Source organism: Amborella trichopoda, chromosome 12 (assembly GCF_054954075.1).
Source record: "Amborella trichopoda isolate Santa Cruz 75 chromosome 12, AtrichopodaSantaCruz75HAP2 v2.0, whole genome shotgun sequence".
In the NCBI taxonomy this organism is placed as follows: Eukaryota; Viridiplantae; Streptophyta; class Magnoliopsida; order Amborellales; family Amborellaceae; genus Amborella; species Amborella trichopoda.
In genome coordinates, this window is record NC_142347.1 from 20995955 (window position 1) to 21012869 (window position 16915).

At 34.6% G+C, this 16915-nt stretch overlaps 1 long non-coding RNA gene across 1 annotated transcript; it reads right to left on the reverse strand.

The window, feature by feature from the left end:
• Positions 1 to 12628: 12628 nt before the first annotated feature.
• Positions 12629 to 13188, reverse strand: LOC148779488 (uncharacterized). The gene is made up of 2 exons (XR_016045307.1): positions 13127 to 13188; positions 12629 to 13017 (listed from the first exon to the last, which is right to left on the reverse strand). It is a non-coding gene; the product is annotated as an uncharacterized LOC148779488 (long non-coding RNA).
• Between the last annotated feature and the right edge of the window lie 3727 nt (positions 13189 to 16915).

Sequence of the window (16915 nt, forward strand, 5' to 3'; positions counted from 1 at the left end):
ATATCAAAGCAATTTCAAAAAAAAAATAGCAAAGCAATTTCAATAAATACTTGGAACAAATGAAACCATTGAGTGAAGAACAAATTCAGGAATGAAAACAAGCAAGCTAGTAAGCAATAGCAACTAAACTTCACAGGTTTTCAGAAAATCATGAATTGTGACTAATGAGAATCATGAATTGTGACTAATGAGAATCAAAAGAGAACTATGGAAGAGAATCAATAATTGTGAACAAAGTACCACAATGAACTTTAGCAATCATTGGAAGCTCAAAGTACAATCCAGTAACCAAGTTCTACAACAACGAGAATGCAGAACTATTTAGCATTTGACCACAATTCAGTGAACAGAATAAGAATGCATTGACCCCAATTCAACATGCTGAACTGTTTAGCATTTAGCACACAAAAGGTTCCTAAGGATGCAAAAAAAGACAATGTTGGAAATGTACATGCTCAACCAAAAATATAACCACCCTGTACTATTGAATCATAAATAAAGCATAACAAAAGAGAGCATAATATTCTCAATAACTCAGCAATAATTTTCTAAAGGGCATTGAAAAGGTTAATGAATAAATTGAATTGTCATCCAAACGACATCCAAGCAATTTCTCAAATAAGGATGTGACATGGATTCGTTAAACAGAAATATCGAAAAAATGACAAACAACATTTTAATTAGCCATGAAAGTAAAGTTGATCACTTCAGAAATCAGTGTTCAAGAAGAGCACTGAAACCAAATCCTCATTTATTATGAACCCGAAACCACCTTCCAATTCCAAATTTGACTATGATCATTCCCAGAAACTAAAGTTTCTTGACAGAAGTCCTACAAAACTAAAACCAATAACACTCATTTGATGCAAATAGTCTCCGAAAAATAGCATATGGGTGTCAAATTTCTTCTCTCTCTTGGTGTCATGGCATGGACAATAGTCCCTGTGCTTGGTATCACAGAACTCGAAGAAGTTAGGGATGGTGGTCTCATAGTCTGATAGGTTTGGGAGTGGTGGTGTTCAAAGTCCATAAAGGGTCCAGATTGGTGAAGAGTAAGGAGATCCAGCCTTACCCCATTACTAAAACAATCTGCAGTTGAATTGGAGAATGAGTTTAGGAGAAGAGAATATGGTTTTTTGTGGAGATTTGAACCAAGCAAGTAGGAGAAGAGGTAAAGGAGCGAGATACAGGAAAATATGAATTACCCAAGCTAATCAAAACTACTTTTTTGACGGATTACCCAAGCTAATCTGAAAATCTGAACCAAGTAAGTCTTTTTTTTTTTCTAATCCTCTTTTCCAAATAAACTATTTTTGAAGTGGCTTCTCTAAATAATATTCGATTTGGAGCTCCAAAAGATTTAAATCTTTGGCATTTGTCCAAAATTTTGTTGGAGGGTTGAGCATTCTTGGAGCTCTAATTCAATTTTTTCAATTTTTTATGGGATTGTTTCCATAATAAAAACAATATAACAAATTTTAAGGTTTGCATGAACTAGGGTGATGCTAATGTAGTAATCTCACAGTGAATCAAGCTAATCCAAATTACAGCAGTCTGGAATGAAGTATACTGATTCCAACAAGAACCCAAACTATCAAATGATTGTGCATCCATATTCTTATCATGCAGACAACCAACAAGCTCTCTAATATTTTATCATGCACACAACCAACAAGCACTCTAATACGGATAGATTGTCAGGGAACTTGATGTCCAGCACTCAAAACAATCAGTTAACCCTGAATCTAGATTTACAACATAGAAAAATCACGAAATAAAGCTTTTGCATTGCCTTAGAACTCGATTTACAACATAGAAAACTATTAAACCAATTTAATACTACATTCAACATAGGAAATTATACAAAGTAGATTTAACCCTATAAATGTTTTTAGAATTCAATCGATGTAGAAAATAGATGCAAAGCAATAGGGAGGGAGAAAACCAGAATACGAATGAGTAAGAAATCACAAGGAAACAAGAACATGGGACTCAACCAGTTTGTATTGAGAGTGCCACACAAAGTAGAATCTACCAGTACTAAGCTGGCACATAATGAGAAGGCCAATCCACAACCAACTAATTATATGGTAATGAGCAGTAGAAATATAGTGACAAAATTTTCACGCACTTCCAAAGTAGACCTTACTGAAAAATTAGCAAGAAACATTGATAACTGATCCAATCGACATGTCTCTTGGTGGAGGGGACAACTATGCATTAACAACATAAAGGGGGTCGGATTAATAACCCAAATGCATTATGAACCTATCCATTTAATCCATATTGTCATATAAAGCTCCAATTCATCATCTTGCAAAATTCATGAGCATCTCGTGCAAGATACACTAGAATGGATAATTTGGAGGAGCACATCTATTGAAGAGCTTAGGGGAAGATCACCATCGCTACTGCATATCCCTTAACACAAGCCAATGTCACTAGCTTGAGTCACATCCCTAGAAACAAAATTACATATTAGTTGAAACACAAGCCCAAACGGGAATCCATACGCACCAAAGCAAAGAAAAGGAGATAGGGGTATCCTAACTTCATTTGTGTGACCATGTTTTTGCAGCCTGGGACAAGTAAAATGCAAATGATGTGACCATATATCCACATACCAAGGTATCAGCCCATGCAGACACAACAGTGTCCCCAGAGTGCCCTACCTTTGCTACAAGCAGATGGGGCGCAAACCTCCCAACAGAAAGCATAAGGCTAACTAACCTCATTACTTACATCAAGATTTTATTGTCCTTTTCATCAATGATAACTTTTGTCTAAGATTGAAATTTGTGAAATTAAAACAGAATACCAAGATTTCACCTTTAGAAACTCCAACTTCAGTTCTTAAGTCATGATTATTAAAAGGAAAATGTAAAAATTTAGGCATTCTAGATAAATATTATGCACTGTAAATATATAAGGCAAACGATTTTATGCTCCACTGAAAAAGGAAAATGACAGTTTTCAGTTTTTGAAAGGCCAACTGTCATTCGAAAAGCCAATAGTTTCTGTGCACGCTTGCTCTCATCATTCAATTCTCCTACACATTTTCCCTGATTCCAAACTTCGCTCATGAAAAGGACCCCACCATCCCATTGGCAGTGGTCCCTTGTATTTGATGTAGAGTGACAAGAAACTACTTGCTTCAATGACCAAAACTTCCAACTCGAATCAGATCCTCATGGAAATTCCCAAGTGCAAGTCTATGATTGTTTCCCCGAAATATATAGTCGAAATCACAATTAGCTATTTGTTAGTGAAATATTTTACTTTGCAGTTATACATTTGATAATGCAACATGTTGTGAATGGAAACTAGAAGTACTGCCATAGCTTTAGCATGATTCTATATTTCTGCTAATTGATGTATTATCTTTGAGCTAATCAATGTGCAACAGTGAATCAGATCACTAGATTTTGATTCATGCGGTAAATGTCTGAACTACTAATCATGGTAGACATGCAATTCTTCAGTGATACAACTCTTCTCTGTGTTGCTTCCTCCAAACATTTGAGTATATGAATCAAAGTACACTAGATTGTCCCTGTAGCATACTTGTTTATGTCATGGCCTTCTAACATATGAGAAAAAATGGCTTCTAAGGATACACAATATCACATTAGGGATCTAGCTAGACAAAGAAAAGGATATTGTTGTTATCAAGGAAAATCTCTCGACATGTCTCTTTCATGCTTTTTGTTTGAAATATATATTTCTCTTTCATTTGACATTATATTCCATAATAAAGATCTTAATTGCCCCAATGAGATTGGTAAAATATACATAGACACACAATGCCACTAGTGGCTTACTACTACAAAGAACAGTTGCTCAGAATACCTCAATCACTCATACACATGGATATTGCAGTGATGGAAGTATATCATTTATTCTCTTTGAGTCCACCTCTGCCAATTTTTTATAAAATCTAATCCCTTATAAAACATAGTTTGCAAAAGAATGTAATACACATACAAGAAACCACGGATGCTCTCTGCGGAAAACCATATGGCTAGATTCCAACAACTTTAAAAAGCAACACAAATTTAGAAAAGGTAAAAAACCATAAACTGAGGACATCAAAATTCACTTTCATTGCTTCAAATTTTTGTGTCAATGGACAAATAAGAAGTAGATAGTCTGTCACAGCTTTTAATTGTTGCTTGTCACGAATAATTTCAGTTAAAATCTAACATATCCTACAACTAAATGAACCTCTGGATTCTTCCAATGAAATGAATAAGACCTAAACTTCAAAAACTAAAGAAATATAAGAGATTTGCACAATACAAAATCATTACATAAGCACTAACAACAATCAAAATCACTGCTCCTCAATTCCCATGTAATCCCAAACCCTAGAAATTGTGTACAGAGTCATGCGCAACCTAGACCCCATGTTTGTGAAAGAAACACATGATCAAACAAACAAATGAAAGATTTTAAACATATTGGAGCTCTTGATTCTCAGGGTCATTGGACTTAAAGTTTTCTTTTCTTTTGATTACCCAGGCCTAAAGTTCTTCTTTGTGCCACTAATTTGTAGAGCAAACAAACAGGGAGAATTTGGATCTTCTCATCAGTCACCCAATAGGAAAATACACAAAAATATTACTCGAACATCCCATTGATCTCACTGATAATGTTGAAAATGATCAACTGCACTCAAATTTCAAAAGTGAAAGTTTTAAGGTATAAATTTCATAACCAACAGGATATGAAATTGACCTGTAACCTTTGGACCAAAGGCCATGAAGAAAAAAACTTAGCTTGGAGCTTCGAAGAAATGGCAGACTTTGAATGAGCTTTTGTTCCATAAATTACAGAAATGATGGGAGTTGCTGTCTCTCTCTCTCTTGAAAATGGACTTTCTCTCTCTACAATACGCTTTCGCACATAAGTGGAGAGGCTCGAGTTTATCAGGACAAAAAAGTTCAGGACAAACTTCTAGTTTTAAGTTTCGTCCAAAAGGACGGAAGTTTTTTTAAACGTAAAGAGGAGAACTTCAGTAATATGAAGTTCTCATATTTAACTTCCTTTTTTTTATCAAACATAAAACATGTACAGTGAGCTTCCAAGTTCTGGGAAGTGAGTGAGTTCCTGTTACCACACACACCTTATATGGTGGTATTGCATTTTGGTGGTTCTTAATTTTTTTTTTTTAATCTTCTGTTTTTTAATTATTTGTGTTGTTATATGGGCTTAAGATTAGCTGAATATTGCATTATTAGCTTTGATTTATATGGGCTTAAGATTAGCTGAATATTGCATTATTAACTTTGATTTATTTGGCTAGTTTCCTTTTTGTGGTATATGAATTGCTTTTGGTATTGCATTTTGGTGTTTCTTAAGGTTTTTTTTTTTTAATCTTCTGTTTTTAATCATTTGTGTAGTTCTATGGGCTTACGATTAGCTGAATATTGCATTACTGAATCAGTGATAGCTTTTATTTATTTGGCTAGTTTCCTTCTTGTGGTATATGAATTGCTTTTAGTGATGTTGTACCTTGATATTGCAATTTGGTGATTCTTTTTTGGTGAATACCTTTCTTGTGGTTTATGTTAATACTTGGAGGATGGAACAATTTGTTTAAGTTCAACTGGTATTAATTTATGGTAAAAGCGACATTATTGGCATTTGGCAACTCCAAGTGATGATCTCTATATGATTTCTATGCGGTGTTCTTTATTGACAATTTCTATTAGAATTTTTTAATCTGGTCTGACCTTTTCCATGCTTTGTTACTCATTCCATTCTTGTTTATTAATGGATGTGTTTCTTGGTTTTGCCGATCAATATTATTGATTCTATTTATTGGATTAATGTTCAATATGTTGGTGTGAAGTATTTCTATGCTTTACTTGAGTTTATTGATTCGATGGTGGTTGATAATGGCACTCTTAGGTCAAAGTTTGTATGGTTGTTGCTTAGCTGGTGGATGGGAATTTGAATTTGCTGATAAAGACTGCTGTTTGCTACTCCTGGCGAGTGAGCAGGTTAGAATTAATGATCGTTGTCATCTTTTTTGTATTCTAACATGAGCGAGTCTTAGTTGTAGTGGACACCTCATTAGTATATTGGGGATAATTGTAGTGTGGTGCATTAACAATAATTGATATCTGAACTGTCTAATTTATTTTTTACATGATGGATAACTTATTCCAAAAAAATAATTTAATTGGCCATGTAGTACTACAGAATCATCAACTTTAAGAATCAATAGCTAAATTACACTAACAGAAAACAACCAAAAACTAGGGTAACGTACCAGCTTATATATATTATGGGTTCTTCCTGCAGCCAGCCAAACAACATTGTGCTCAAAACCAGCTTTTATATGTACTAGAATCAACAAAAATAGGTATTAGTAAAAACTCGATTTGGGGTATATAGGGTTCCCAAACGACCCATAATGGGTCATTAGGGAACCCTGTATACCCCAAAACGAGTTTTTACAAAACCTAGTTTTGACTCAAAATAGTGTTTAGCTCAATAAAAAGGTTCAAAACGAGTTTTCCATATCTCCAAAATGACTCAAAACCAGAATAAAGATTTACCCCAAAATAGGAGGATTACTTTTATTTCAGTTTTTGCTAGTTCCCATGTTACTCGAATACCACGTCTCCTGTTGCTCCTTTTTCACTGTATTTTATTCCTCATCTCTCTTTGTTTGCAGAGCCCTCCTTCAACGTTGAGAAGTAGTACACAAAGAGCCCTCTCTCCGCCATCTCTCACACATTTTTACCAATAGCTCGAAAAATCTATTGTTAATGGAATCATCAGTAGGTGGAGCTCCAATGTTCTTGGGTTTTTTCGAGAGTAACCAACCTCCCATTCGCCATTAGCATCAGAGCTCCTTGTATGGTTTTCTTCTTTCTATAAACCTATTTCTCTTGCTAAAGTTTTGTAAACCTATTTCTCTTGCTCGAAAAATTAGCGAAGATCTTCTAAGATCCTGTGATATTGGTTGTTATCGATTTGTTTAGCGCTAAAAATGCTTGATTTGGTTTACCTTCTGTGGGAGAAATTCTAGGTTGCTCATATTTCCTTTTTTTTTTTGGTGCATTATTATGTTTCTATGTTTATTTGTTATTCATTTGATTTTGTGGGTTCCTTCTCCCTGGTCCTGCTTTTTGTAGAAGTCCCAATTGTAAATTGTGAATTTTGGCAAAAGCCCTAAATTTCATTGGACTGGTGTTTGTTTGTATATAGGGTTTCACTTCTAGTCATTTGTTTCTACCAAACCTTTTTATACTTCTGCTGCGATATAATATTCTTGTTTTCTGTATATGCAGTGTTTCAAAAAGTGGATCGCCTAGCGTCTGCGGCCGCCTAGGCGGATCTGGGGGCATGGGCGCATCTCCTAGGCCTAGGTGCCCTAAAAAGGATGTGGCTCTTGGGCGCCCACCTATGCGGCTAGGAAACCTTCTGTGCGGCCGTCCAGGTCTAGCGCCCTGCCCAGAGGCAGAAATTGCTTTAGGTGGGGGCATTTTTTGTCCATTGTTTTGGCACTAAAGGGCCAAAAATGGGGTTTTAGGTTTATTTGAAACCTAAAACTTATTGGAGAGCGGAAATTGTTTTTGGTGGGAACACTTTTTTTTCCATTTTTTTGATATTAAAGGGCCAAAAATGGGGTTTTAGGTTTATTTGGAACCTAAAACTTATTGGAGTCCATTTTAGAGAGAGAAAGTCTTCAAAAAACTATTTTTTTGGTGATTTATTTAGGATCGAAGGGAAGTTATGAGAAATTGATCAAAACATCATCCATTGATATTAGATTTAATTTTTTATATTTATAAATCTATTGGGTTTTTTTTTAGAAGATTTTGAGTCATTAGAAGCATATTTGAGGTGGAAGTTTGGAGATTGAGCAATCAAACTCAAAGTAAGTGATTTTTTTTTTGCTTGTATAAATTACATTATTTTGGGATATCTTTTTCAGGATCTAATAGAAGTGGTGATCCTGGTTGAAAATATGGCTACCACCCGGATCAAGGGGGTGTTGCCCCATTTAAAAAGACTCTTGATGCTGTTATAGAGGAAATAACCAAATTTTTTAATATGGTAAAAATAAAAATAGATGAGAGATTTGCCTGCAAAGCAGAGATTAGGTCTGGGGTTTGGGTCAGTTATTATGATGATGATAGTGATGAAGATGGGATTGGGGAGAGATATTAAGAGGTAGAAGTAAAACAATTCATTATTAGGGGAAAGGGAGTTGTAATTGCTTCTGGTTTTAGTTCTGGTTGTAAGAAGCCTCGGGTTAGAGGCCCTATGGATAGTTTTTGCCTCGGCCTAACCCTGAGGTTGCAGGAGAGAAACAAAGAAGCAAACCACCATTGAAAATAGAATATAGAAGGATGAGAGAGATAAAGCTGCTTATTATCTTGCTACATGTTTTTATGAGGCGACCATTCCTTTCAATATCACTCGCTTAAATAGCTTCTATGCTGCGATAGAGGCAATTGGCCAATTTGGGCCTGGGATGAAACCCCCAACTCCATATGAGCTTTCAGAGCCTCTTTTGAAAAAGACGGTGAATGTCACGAAGGAAGCTGTAGAAGTTAAGAAGGCTGCATGAGCTCAGTACGAGGTTTCTATTATGACTGATGCTTAGAGTGATAGGAAGAGAAGAAGTTAGATGAATTTGCTTGTGAATTGTCCTTTAGGGACTGGTTTTTTGAGGTCTGTTGATATCTCTGACATAGTTTCAAAAAGCGGCTGGGCGGTCACCTAGGCGGATATCCTCGGCCGCCCACATGAACCCGCTTAGGCAGTCGCCCGGGGTCTGCACCCCACCCAGGGGAAGAACTGCGGCTCCTTGAGGGTATTTTTGGGTTATTTTTTGAATTCTTAAGAAGGATGCATGGGCTCAGTATGGGGTTTCTATTATGATTGATGCTTAGAGTAATAGGAAGAGAAGTTGGATGAATTTGCTTATGAATTGTCCTTTAGGGACTGTTTTTTAGGTCTATTGAGATCTTTGACATAGTTTCCAAAAACGGACCGCTCAGCGCCTGGGCGGCCACCTAGGCGGATATCCCCGGCTGCCCGCTTGAACCTGCTTAGGCGGCGCCTAGGGTCTGCGCCCCACTCAGGGGCGGCACTGCGGCTCCTTGAGGGTAGTTTTGGGTTATTTGTTTAACACTAAAGAGGCAAAATTGTGGGTTTTAGGTTCATTTGAAACCTAAACATTATTGTGGGTTTTAGGTTCATTTGAAACCTAAACATTAGAGGCTATTTTAGAGAGAGAAAACCCATAAAAAAATATTTTTACTGGGCCGCTCAGGTTCTAGGTGCCTGCCTCAGCACTGAGCAGCCTGGACCCCCCCGATCGCCTAGGAGCCGCCTAACGCGTTTTGAAACACTAGTCTCTGATCATATCCATGCTGCCCATTACATATTCCAAGTTTTAGAAAAGGGAATCAAGGAGGTTGGGGAGCATCATGTTGTACAGGTTGTCACAGACAATGCTGCTCCTAATGTTGCCACAGCTAATTTGTTGCGCATAGCTTATCCTAGATCTTTTGGATGCCATGTGCAGCACATTGTATAGATCTCATGCTTGAGGCTCTTGGCGCTTTAGCCGAGATATCAAGTGCAGTGAAGAAGGCAAAGTTAGTTATAAATTTCATTTATGGTAAATTTTAAATTTTAATTGGATATGGATTATGGACCGACTTATAGTTATGCTTATAGAGTGTGTGCTAATGTGTAGTATACTTTGAATTCTGATGTGCCCTAAATACTTAATTCATATATTTCATACAATATATAACTGTAGAATCTTTTTAGATTCAACTGAGCCGTCCAGGTTATGGGTGCCCACCTAGGCACTGGCCGACCTGGACCCCCCAAGCCTCTTATGACCCGCCTAGCGCTTTTTGAAATACTGTGTATATGATCTCGTTTTTAGATAAAGAAAAAAAAAGACAGGGTGTCTGGATTAAAGGATTTTGTTTAGTAGTTTTGCATCAGCCCCTTTCAATTTATTTGGTTGAAAATCTATGCTTTACGGTGATTTTGAGTTATTTTTTATGATTTTTTCTTACCATTTTGTTTGTTTGTGGAGATACCCAGGATTTGGTGTTGGTTTTTTGTGGTGGAAGCTGTAGGTTTCCTTGTTATTATGAATGTATGATTCCGATATAAGGTTGTAACCTTAAAATGTAGAATTACAGATGCGCCTAAAAATATATCAAAAAAGGTTGTTTTAATGTTGATAAACCCTCCAATTGATTATCTCGACATCGAGATATATGATATGAAATAAATTTTTTTTTTTGAGTCCCCGAAATAGTGCATCTTGCAATACATTATCAAAATCGTCTGTTTTCAAGATTTTCATATGTTTATAGATCTACTTGATTTTAGCCATTTTTGGAGTTTGAAATTTTATAATTAGAATGAAAATAGATTTTGAGATAATCCTAATAATTTTTTACACCAAAATTACATGCTAATATAAAATTTGTAGGTGTGCCCCCAAGTTCACTAACATTCTTGAGGTGCGACAGACTATTTTATACTATCTATATATAGAACAAATTTAAAATTCCTACTTGTATATTCATATTGCATCAAATTGTGTAATTTTAATCTGTACAAAGTCTGGTCACAAGTGGTATTAACATGAAGGCTAGATATTTTTTTCTATTTCTAAGAGTTTGTACAAAGTTTACTCATAACAAATATTAACAGAAAGGTCCATATATAAGTTTTCCAACTGTACAAAGTACATTTTCAACTTATGTCAACATAGAGATTTTACAATTTTGATAGAACAAAAGTTACAAAAATATTTGATCTTGATTATCATTTCTCCAAAGCTACTCTTGATGCATGATAAGTCTACCATTACTCTGAAAAGGATTCATAACAGTTTGATGAGCTTGATTACTCAATAAGTGATCATCATGGTCCTAAAAAATAATCATGGTTGGAAAATATTAATACTTTCAAAAGGAAGGTCTATTAAAAACAATGCAAGCACAAGTGTTTATGGATAACAATTTCACTTTCACAATTACAAGGGTAAACATAATCCAAATGATTGAAATGCATATAAACATTTTAATATCAATGCATCATTCGAAAGATTCCACAAAATACCCTATTGGCATCCCAAATAGGTTACCTATATATCCCACCAGCGTCCTGGATGGGTCAAAATAATCCCTGCAGGTCCAACAATACCTCACCGGCGTACCGGATGAGTCCAAATAATCCCTACTGGCATAACCGAATAAGTCCAAACAATCCCTGCAGGTCCAATCATACGACACCGGCATATCGGATGAGTCCAAATAATCCATACCGGCATAATCGGATAGGTCCAAATAATCCTCGCAGGTCCAATCATACCTCACCGGCGTATCGGATGAGTCCAAATATCCCACCAGTATTCTGGATGGGTCTAATTATACTTAAATTATCTCTGTAACTCTTTAAATATTAGAAAGCATCAATATCATCTATTTGAAATATAATTGAAATTCTTATCATGAATTCATTTGAGCCAATTAATAAGAATCACTTTTATTGAAATCTCTATAAGTAGCTAGTCAAACATTTTAGGCAATAATTTGAAAAAGGTAGCAGTCAAAAAAACCTTCTTGAAATGTAACATGATAAACAATCTATTATTAATAGAAGAATTCTCAGGGAAATCCATAGGTAATTACAAAATTGTCAATTGTCTAGTATCATTAACAGATATATTAGAAATCGTGTTATAGAAATACGTAAAATTTAAAGCACATAATTACAAAATTTTAATCAACTGTTTTTCATGAAAAGTAACGACACTTGCACATAATACTTACAATTTCAAAATTCATACTGATAGACAGAAATATAGAAACAATAGTTTTTAAATAACTATTTTACAAGAAATTGTGATGGCTTACACATAAAACTTATAAAATAAAGATGATGGACGAAAATATCGCAATTGTATTAAAAACGAACTACTTTTCAGGAGAATGAGTTCATTTACTTTTATATGTCACGAGATGGCTATGTTGTTACTATTGCCAGCAAAGATTATTACTGACGTTCAGCTAAAGTATGAGAAAAGAGGTCAAATGAGTTCTCTTTTTATGGAGAGAAAATATGCTCAAAATATGGGAGGATGAAGCGCGAGAGTATCATACTATAATTTGTGAAAATACTATTATGGAAATATTCTGAGAATGACAGTGCTTACTATAACAGAATAATATCGTGTATGAGGATGGTATGAGAGTGAAATATTAGAATGTTATGAAATTAAGACTATTATTATAAGGAGGTAATATTTTGTAATAATGAAAAATAATTACTATCATTATGAAAGAGATATGATGAGAGAGAGATGAGAATGAAAATCATTAAAATAATGAGATGATAATGAAGGCATGATGAGGGAGAAGATGAGAATGAAAATTATTAAAATAATGAGATGATAATAACAACCTTGGATGATGAGGAGGAGATGATAATGAAAATCATTAAAATAATGAGATGATTTTTTTCTAGAAAAGTTAGACTTTTGTATTGCTATATGGAGAAAGATTACAGTTAGGGATTGATCCAAGAGTACCCTCTAGATGGAGTACCCTCTAGATGGGACTCTTGGTAAAAAATAGGTCAAATAGACCCTGTAACAAAAAATGGGCATATGAACAATGCCCCCTTACAAAGTTTACAAGGAAGTAGCAGGAAAAGGAAGAAAAGGCTTAAAAGAGTGCCCATTTACAGTAAAGATACAAAAGACCAATAACCAAAAAGGGTATCTAAACACAAAAGGTTCAGGTACTGGTTAGGTTCCACTGGTCTTGCAGAAAAAAGAATGTGGACCCGGCTTGAGTGACTTGACTATGGCTTCTAGCTCCCTCTTTCGCCAAACTGTCTACGGTATCATTAGACATCCTCCACATATGCTGCCATAAGATGTCCATAGCCTTGCAGATGTAATGAATCTCGTCAAAAATTGGAGTTAGCTGCAATGGCGGATCGCTTGTTCTTCTAGCCCAAGAGAAGGAGACTCAAAATAATGAGATGATTTGATGAAATCATTGAAACTATTATGCTCATGATTGAAATTGACATGAAAAAGAGGGAGAGATGAACTTACGTGGAGAGAGAGAAAGGCTCTTAGTTTAGAGGAGAGAGAGAGGGAGAAGACCAATTGATGTCATGCTTAAGGGTTCAATGGGGGCATTTATAAAGAGTAGGGTTCAATATACATAGGACACATGGCTTCCATGTGTCTTTTCCCTTATTTGAATACTAGCCTCCATGAGCCACCTCACCTCAATTATGAGACACCTCATCCTTACTCATGAGACACCTCACTTCAATTATGAGACAACTCACCTCACCTCACCTCATTTTTCGGTTTTTCTTCTTTATCTATAAGTTTTGTTGCAAAATCGTGGAGGTTTAGTGGTGGTCCCATGGAGTATTGAATTCTCATGGACCATCATTTTAAATTTATCCTTTTACTCATTTAGTTATTTATTATTATTTATCTATTATTATTTTATTTTTATTATATATATATATATATATATTATTATTATTATTATTTTATTTTAGTTATAATACACACACACACACACACACACACACACACACACATATATATATATATATATATATATATATATATATATATATATATATATATATATATATATATATATATATATATATATATCTTTTTTCTTTCTAAAATTTGGGGTCATCACATCCTTCTCTCTTTAAAGAAATTTAGTCCACTAAATTTTCATACTTGATTGTTGAAAAAGATCAGGGTATTTTTCTTTCAATTCGTCTTCTCGTTCCCAAGTTGACTCCTCCTTCGAATGGTATTGCCACAATATACGGATCAGAGGAATTTCTTTGTTACATAACACCGCAGATAAAATAATATTCATTCGAAAAAGGCTCAGGACAACTCAAAGTCAACAAAAGAGTTATGCTGATAACAGACGGCGAGACCTTGAGTTTGAGATAGGTGATCGGGTCTTCCTAAAGGTATCGCCAACGAAAGACATTATGAGATTTGGCAAGAAAGTAAAACTAAGCTCACGCTACCTCGGACCCTTTGAAATACTGGAAAGAATCGGAAGCGTGACATATAGACTGGCCTTACTGCACAAATGAGAAAACATTGATAATGTCTTCCATGTATCCTTATTACGAAAGTATCAGCTTGACCCATCCCATATCTTGAAATATGAACCTTTACCAATCAGAGAGGACCTGACCTTCATTGAACGACCAATTCTGATACTAGATAGGAGGGTACAAGTGTTACGCAACAATGAAATTCCTCTGGTCCGTATATTGCGGCAATACCATTCGAAGGAGGAGTCAACTTGGGAAAGAGAAGACGAAATGAAGGAAAAATACCCCGATCTTTTTCAACAATCAGGTACAAAAATTTAGAGGACTAAATTTCTTTAAGGGGAGAAGGATATGATGACCCAAAATTTTAGAAAGAAAAACAAAAAAATTTATAACTAAAATAAAATAATAAAAAAATAAAATAAAAATAAATAAAATAATAATATTAATAATAAATATATATAATAAAAATAAAATAATAATAGATGAATAATAATAAATAACTAAATGAGTAAAATGATAAATTTAAAATGATGGTCCATGAGAATTCAATACTCCATGGGACCACCACTAAACCTCCACGATTTTTCAACAAAAGTTATAAATAAAGAAGAGAAAACGAAAAATGAGGTTAGGTGAGGTGTCTCACGTTTAGGTGTCTCAAGAGGGAGGTGTCTCATAATTGAAATGAGGTGTCTCATGAGTAAGGATGAGGTGTCTCATAATTGATGTGAGGTGGCTCATGGAGGCTAGTATTCAAATAAGGGAAAAGACACATGGACGCCATGTATCTTATGGATATCGAACCCTACTATTTATAAATACCCCATTAAACCCTTAACCATGGCATCAATTGGTCTTCTCCCTCTGTCTCTCTCCTCTCAAATAAGAGCCTCTCTCTCTCCACGTAAGTTCATCTCTCCTGCTTTTTTATGTCAATTTCAATCATGAGCATAACAGTTTTAATGATTTCATCAAATCATCTCATTATTTTAATGATTTTCATTATCATCTCTTCCTCATCATGCTAGGTTGTTATTATCATCTCAATATTTTAATAATTTTCATTCTCATCTCTCCCTCATCATCTCTCTCTCATAATGATAATAATGATTTTTTATTATTATAAAATATTACCTCCTTATATTAGTAGTCTTAATTTCATAACATTCTAATATTTCACTCTCATATCATCCTCATATACAATATTATTCTGTTATAGTAAGCATTGTCATTCTCAGAATATTTCCATACTAGTATTGTCACGAATTATAGTATGATACTCTCGCGCATCATCCTCCCATATTTTGAGCATATTTTCTCTCCATAAAAAGAGAACTCATTTGACCTCTTTTCTCATACTTTAGCTGAACGTCAGTAATAATCTTGTTCTGGCAATAGTAACAACATAGCCATCTCGTGACATATAAAAGTAAATGAACTCATTCTCCTGAAAAGTAGTTCGTTTTTAATACAATTGCGATATTTCCGTCCATCATCTTTATTTTATAAGTTTTATGTGTAAGCGATCACAATTTCCTGTAAAATAGTTATTTAAAAACTATTGTTTCTGTATTTTTGTTTACCAGTATGAATTTTGAAATTGTAAGTATTATGTGCAAGTGGCTTTACTTTTCATGAAAAACAGTTGATTAAAAACTTGGAATTATGTGCTTTAAATTTTACGTATTTCTATAACACGATTTCTAATATATTTGTTAATGATATTAGACAGTTGACAATTCCGTAATTACTTATGGATTTCCATGAGAATTCTTCCATTAATAATAGATTGTTTATCATGTTACATTTCAAGAAGGATTTTCTGACTGCTGTCTTTTTGAAATTATTGCTTAAAATGTTTGACTAAGCTACTTATAGATATTTCAATAAAAGTGATTATTATTAATTGGCTCAAGTGAATTCATGATAAGGATTTCAATGATATTTCAAATAGATGATATTGATGCTTTCTAATGTTTAAAGAGTTTCAGAGATAATTTAAGTATAATTGGACCCATCCCGAATACTGGTGTGATATTTGGACTCATCCGGTACGCCGTTGAGGTATGATCGGACCTGCAAGGATTGTTTGGACCTATCCGGTTACGCCGGTAGGGACTATTTGAACTCATCCGGTATGCCGGTGAGGTATAATTGGACTTGCAGGAATTATTTGGACCCATCTAGGACGCTGGTGGAGTATATAAGTGACCTACTTGGGGCGCCAGTAGGGTATTTGTGGAATCTTGCATTGATGTTAAAATGTTTATATGCATTTCAATCATTTGGATTATGTTTAATTGTGTAATTGTGAAAGTGAAATTGTTATCCATAAACGCTTTTGCTCTCATTGTTTTTAATAGACCTCCCTTTTGAAAGTATTTATATTTTCCAACCATGATTATTTTTAACGACCATGATGATCACTTATTGAGTAGTCAAGCTCATCAAACTGTTATGAATCCTTTTCAAAGTAATGGCAGCCTTATCATGCAGTAGGAATAACTTGGGAGAAATGATAATCAAGATCAAATATTTTTATAACATTTGTTCTATCAAAATTGTAAAATCTTCATGTTGACATAAGCTGAAAATGTACTTTGAACAGTTGGGAGACTTCTGTATGGACCTTCCAGTTTATTTGTATTGAGTAGACTTTGTACAAACACTTAGAAATAGAAAAAAATATCTAGCCTTCATGTTAATACCAGTAGTGAGCAGACTTTGTACAGATAAAATTTACACTATTTGATGCAATACGAATATACAAGTAGGACTTTTAAATTTG